This window comes from Salvelinus fontinalis, unplaced genomic scaffold (assembly GCF_029448725.1).
Source record: "Salvelinus fontinalis isolate EN_2023a unplaced genomic scaffold, ASM2944872v1 scaffold_0393, whole genome shotgun sequence".
Lineage (NCBI taxonomy): Eukaryota > Metazoa > Chordata > Actinopteri > Salmoniformes > Salmonidae > Salvelinus > Salvelinus fontinalis.
In genome coordinates, this window is record NW_026600602.1 from 1 (window position 1) to 6,444 (window position 6,444).

Below are 6,444 nucleotides of genomic sequence, written 5' to 3' on the forward strand. Positions count from 1 at the left end.
CCTATAATGCACAGACATATGCAAAAGCATAAAACTCTGACAAGAAAACAATGAAAATCTTAACATGACTACATGCCATGCCATTATTTTAGTTCCCATCCACCCAATGGTTGAATTTGGTACTTTTTCTATGTAGATGCACCAAGCCTCCAAGGGGCTGGAGACATACAACAGGCTAAATTAAAATGTACCTGTTTTCCATATATAATGCCATGTATACTGATTGTATTACAACTTTTTGTGTTTTGTCTTAGTGATTGTTCTTTAGTAAATAGGAAACTCTACAGTGTGTTAGACCGAGAAACATTATTTGTGATATTGTAACAAATGTTTTTAACGTTGGTAATTGTCTCAAATATATATCTTTGCATGTTTGAATTAAAGCTCCTTTAAAATGTTTTCATCACGGCCTGGTAAACACATTCTTGTAAGTTGTCTACGCTGACATTTCTGGGTATGTCTCGCATGTAACATACTAATACTAAAGATTCTAATCATTTTTATATTACTTTTTATAATAATACAAATCTGTCAACCAAATATATTTCTGAAAACCCCTTTTTGCATCTTCAATAGTTGTCACATTGTGTTTTACAGATACCCTGTCTATAAAAATCTAAGACCTATCAACACTCAGGAGTCAATGTCCTATCTTTTGTCTTTTTCATAGCCTGACAGAGAGAGAGAGAGTAATATTACACACTTAAATAATAGCTCATCATTCACACACATACAGCCCTGTCTTCATAGTTGTTCATAGTTTATTATCATCGTTTGATCATAGTTTTGTCATAGCTTCTAATTATCGTTTCTAATCACAGATTGAATATATTTTGCCATGGTTTCTAATCATACTTTCTGGTCTGAGAGGTCTGATTTAATAAGCGGTTCAAGTAGACCCTAAGGGGGCAACAGCTATTGTTTACAAACAGTATGAATAAAAACAATGTTTCATTGTATAAATAGCCTTCATTTTTAAAAACATACCTGTAAATGCCTAGAATTAATACCAATCATTCTTAGATAATATATATATATATATATATATATATATATATATATATATATATATATATATATATATATATATATATATATATATATATATATATACAAACATAACCTCTAATATTCAACACCCCTTCAAAAAAGTTCCATGAGGAAGGAAAGATTCACCGTCTATCGTTTTATCTGTCCTGGGGTGCTGTCTTGTGTTTGGAGTTAGGTTAAGGCCTTCAGTACAAGCCCGCAGAATTGTCTCTGTTTCATCTGCTCTTCCGTAGTCGGGTGGGGGGGACTTACGCCGAAAATAGTGTATTAATGAATGGGCCACGTAAAGGACCTGACGCAGTTTGCTTCTGAGAATCCCCGTCTAACTCTGTCGGTTCCCAATCCATTATGCCCTGTAGCCTCTGGGTATCATACAAACGTTAGATAATGTTAACCTGTATTTATACGAAATAGATACATTTTAACTTATAAGAATACGTCCATTTAACATATGGCCTAAAAAATATATTTAAAAAACAAATTATAATGATAATTATTGTCCTTCTGTTTCTGAATATCTGTAAAAATCGTTGTCTTCCTGTTTTAGAATAGCATGACTGAATGTTGTTTCAGTCTCGGAGTTTTCCTTAACCTGTTTTCTGCCCATTACAAACAACCGCAAATCAGAGACCTCCGAAATGTCCTTTGAAGCGGGGAAATCGTCCGAATTCAATGTTTTACTCTTCATGTTCCGGGGGTACCCCCCTTCCGTTTCGATCATGTCCTCCAGGGTTGTATGATTTTCGATTTCGGGTGTACATTTTAGCATAAAAAATATATACAGTTTACATATAGATATCTCGTAAAAGTCTGTGTCCATCCGTTGCTCTTCGGAATTCCTTTCTAATGAAGGCGGATCCATATCCTTTATCCCCGGGATGCAGATGGCTTAATGTTGCATATCCTGCGAACGTTTTAAATTACATGAATATGTACATTTGACTTAAATAAAATAATCATTGTTGTCATCGGTTAAAACCCCTATAACTCCTGTTTAATATTACTATAACATTCACAATGTTCAAACAAGTCCCCGCATCCTAAATCTAATATACAGCATATATATATATTTATATATATATATATATATATTTATTTCACGAACTAACCTATAGAAAGGTCCATTAGGAGGGTTTCCCAGATTATCTTTTTAACGGGTCAGTCCGATAACAATTCTGCTGTCCTGCATGTGTGTAACTGCGCTAAAACGAGGCTAACAGTAGGAAACTATCTGTTTCACTAGACTCGTTGAGAAGTTTGCGGCCTTGGCTCAAAAGTCGTGATAGTACGGAATGAGTTTACATAGCCTGGGGGGGTGACGTTTTTTTGTTTTTTTTTTAGGACTAGACCCCAGCTATATTTAACTCCTAAGTTATTTGGTTCAAACAAAGGGATTGGTGTGGCTAAACATTAGGTACCTTTTGATATTCTAAAATCTCCGGGGGGCTGGCATCTAGATGCTGGGGTGGGGAGGTCTCGACATCGCTGGGCTGATTGACTTTTTAAAACCCTACAGCATCTGTTTTAGACCCTAAAACATAAATTATGTTTTGACATGTTGTTAATGATTCGTAAGTGGCCGTAAGACAAAGACACACTTTTTTGTTTGGGGGTCGGCCTCTGTTTTGACGTATATTGTAAAGAGAGAGAGAGAGAGAGCCTTGAGCGCAGACGCCTGGCCATTTCTGAACACACACCCCGCCCCGTTTTCTTTGTTTTGAAACACACACATACGCATACACTCCAGCACACGCACGCACACACACACGCGCGCGCACATGGCTTTTTCTGCAAGTTTTTTTCTCCGGGGGCATGCTTGGTGATAGAAGTTAAGGACTTATTCCTATCGTTAGAAGGTGAGATACAATTTTAAAACCATTTATTTAATTCAAAATATTTAGTACATACAATTTATAGCCGTTCATAATTAATGTGTTTTACTATGCCTTTCTTACAGATATAGGTCCTGGTTAGCCCCTGACCATTATCCGATCGCTAAGACGCTTGCACACTCCCTCAAAGCTCCGTAAGTTTTCCCTCCATGGGTAGATAATCCGTCCGTCATGTAAATCCTGGGGTATGCACCCAGCTTTAATGAATAAGATGGGTAGAAAATGAATCTGTTTAAGTCATAAGTAAAGGCCTTTCATAAAGAGGCTGTCATGATTGACTGTGGCCCATATTTAACACGTATTGCATGTTACCTAAGACTATTGTTGTACATTGAATATCCACTAGCAGATTTGTGTAGCATGCATCTCCACTATATCGGTCATGTTCCTGTGGTCTTTTTAAAAGTTAATAAACCTGTGTGTAAAATGTACACTTTTGTTTCACTGTAGATTTGTTTAAGCCCACCTAGAAACACCTGATTTATCCCACAGCATTAAGGAATAAGCTGTGTATAAAAATATTCTGTTTAAGTCCTAAGTAAAGGCCTTTCCTAAAGAGGCTGTCATGATTGACTGTGGCCCATATTTAACACGTATTGCTTGTTACAGAAGACCCCTGTTGTACATTGAATATCCAATAGCCGATTTTTGGAGCATCTCCACTATATCTGTCATGTTACTGTGGTCTTTTTAAAAGTCAATAAACATGTGTGTAAAATGTACACTTTTGTTTCACTGTAGATTGTTTAAGCCCACCTAGAAACACCTGATTTATCCCACAGCATCAATGAATAAGCTGCGTATAAAATTATTCTGTTTAAGTCATAAGTAAAGGCCTTTCATAAAGAGGCTGTCATGATTGACTGTGGCCCATATTTAACACGTATTGCTTGTTACAGAAGACCCCTGTTGTACATTGAATATCCAATAGCCGATTTTTGGAGCATCTCCACTATATCTGTCATGTTACTGTGGTCTTTTTAAAAGTCAATAAACATGTGTGTAAAATGTACACTTTTGTTTCACTGTAGATTTGTTTAAGCCCACCTAGAAACACCTGATTTATCCCACAGCATTAAGGAATAAGCTGTGTATAAAAATATTCTGTTTAAGTCCTAAGTAAAGGCCTTTCCTAAAGAGGCTGTCATGATTGACTGTGGCCCATATTTAACACGTATTGCATGTTACCTAAGACTATTGTTGTACATTGAATATCCACTAGCAGATTTGTGTAGCATGCATCTCCACTATATCGGTCATGTTCCTGTGGTCTTTTTAAAAGTTAATAAACCTGTGTGTAAAATGTACACTTTTGTTTCACTGTAGATTTGTTTAAGCCCACCTAGAAACACCTGATTTATCCCACAGCATTAAGGAATAAGCTGTGTATAAAAATATTCTGTTTAAGTCCTAAGTAAAGGCCTTTCCTAAAGAGGCTGTCATGATTGACTGTGGCCCATATTTAACACGTATTGCTTGTTACAGAAGACCCCTGTTGTACATTGAATATCCAATAGCCGATTTTTGGAGCATCTCCACTATATCTGTCATGTTACTGTGGTCTTTTTAAAAGTCAATAAACATGTGTGTAAAATGTACACTTTTGTTTCACTGTAGATTGTTTAAGCCCACCTAGAAACACCTGATTTATCCCACAGCATCAATGAATAAGCTGCGTATAAAATTATTCTGTTTAAGTCATAAGTAAAGGCCTTTCATAAAGAGGCTGTCATGATTGACTGTGGCCCATATTTAACACGTATTGCTTGTTACAGAAGACCCCTGTTGTACATTGAATATCCAATAGCCGATTTTTGGAGCATCTCCACTATATCTGTCATGTTACTGTGGTCTTTTTAAAAGTCAATAAACATGTGTGTAAAATGTACACTTTTGTTTCACTGTAGATTTGTTTAAGCCCACCTAGAAACACCTGATTTATCCCACAGCATTAAGGAATAAGCTGTGTATAAAAATATTCTGTTTAAGTCCTAAGTAAAGGCCTTTCCTAAAGAGGCTGTCATGATTGACTGTGGCCCATATTTAACACGTATTGCTTGTTACAGAAGACCCCTGTTGTACATTGAATATCCAATAGCCGATTTTTGGAGCATCTCCACTATATCTGTCATGTTACTGTGGTCTTTTTAAAAGTCAATAAACATGTGTGTAAAATGTACACTTTTGTTTCACTGTAGATTGTTTAAGCCCCCCTAGAAACACCTGATTTATCCCACAGCATCAATGAATAAGCTGCGTATAAAATTATTCTGTTTAAGTCATAAGTAAAGGCCTTTCATAAAGAGGCTGTCATGATTGACTGTGGCCCATATTTAACACGTATTGCTTGTTACAGAAGACCCCTGTTGTACATTGAATATCCAATAGCCGATTTTTGGAGCATCTCCACTATATCTGTCATGTTACTGTGGTCTTTTTAAAAGTCAATAAACATGTGTGTAAAATGTACACTTTTGTTTCACTGTAGATTGTTTAAGCCCACCTAGAAACACCTGATTTATCCCACAGCATCAATGAATAAGCTGCGTATAAAATTATTCTGTTTAAGTCATAAGTAAAGGCCTTTCATAAAGAGGCTGTCATGATTGACTGTGGCCCATATTTAACACGTATTGCTTGTTACAGAAGACCCCTGTTGTACATTGAATAGCCATCGTAGCGGTTGTCAATAGAGTTTGCCCCCACCCCTAACTAGAGAAAGTACGGTATGATTTCACATAGCACCGGGTTGACGTTTTTTTTTCGCGCTAAAAATCCTCCCAAAGGAATCTTTGACTCCTAAGGTATTTGGTTCAAACATAGGGTATTGGGTGGTGTCTAAACATTAGGTATCTTTTGATATTCTAAAATCTCCGGGGGCTAGCATCTAGATGCTGGGGTGGGGAGGTCTCGACAGGGCTGGGCTGAATGACTTTTTAGCCCACCTAAAAAATAGTTTTTGAAAGGACTTTGTGTTTAGGAGGCTTAAGACCCAATATTATTGTTGAGGGGGTAGGCATCTGTTTTGCCAGATAGTGTAAACCTTGGTTTCAAACGACCCCCCATGCATAGAGAGCCTTGAGCGCAGATGCAAGGGTATTTTTTTAACAAACACCTAGCCCCCTTTTTCTGTTTTTGAAACACACACACACACACACACACAGCCACTACATCATACGCACGCCCATACGCGCGCACATTGCGCAAGTTTTTTTTCTCAGGGACAGACTGCGCTAAGAGTGAACAAACGCGAGAGTTCATAACGTGGTGAGATTCTGCTTTTAAAACCATTTATTTCATTCAAAATATTTAGTACATACATTTTATAGCGTTACATTCTTAAGGTATTTTACGAAGCCTTTCTTACAGATCCAGGGATCTGATGCAACCACCCCCCATTGTCAGTGTCCAGTTGGTCATCAAAATGCCGGGATCTCTTGCCAGGCTCATCAACACTTGGTAAGTTTTCACTCCAGGGGTACATCCTACGTCGGGCCTTTTG

General features: G+C 37.2%; 2 long non-coding RNA genes across 2 annotated transcripts; one reads left to right on the forward strand and one right to left on the reverse strand.

Moving 5' to 3' along the window:
- Positions 1-743: 743 nt before the first annotated feature.
- LOC129845861 (uncharacterized) lies at positions 744-2,248 on the reverse strand. The gene is made up of 2 exons (XR_008758135.1): positions 2,160-2,248; positions 744-1,954 (listed from the first exon to the last, which is right to left on the reverse strand). It is a non-coding gene; the product is annotated as an uncharacterized LOC129845861 (long non-coding RNA).
- A 92-nt stretch (positions 2,249-2,340) lies between these two features.
- Positions 2,341-5,411, forward strand: LOC129845862 (uncharacterized). Its single transcript, XR_008758136.1, has 2 exons — positions 2,341-2,906; positions 3,008-5,411. It is a non-coding gene; the product is annotated as an uncharacterized LOC129845862 (long non-coding RNA).
- The last annotated feature ends 1,033 nt before the right edge of the window (positions 5,412-6,444 follow it).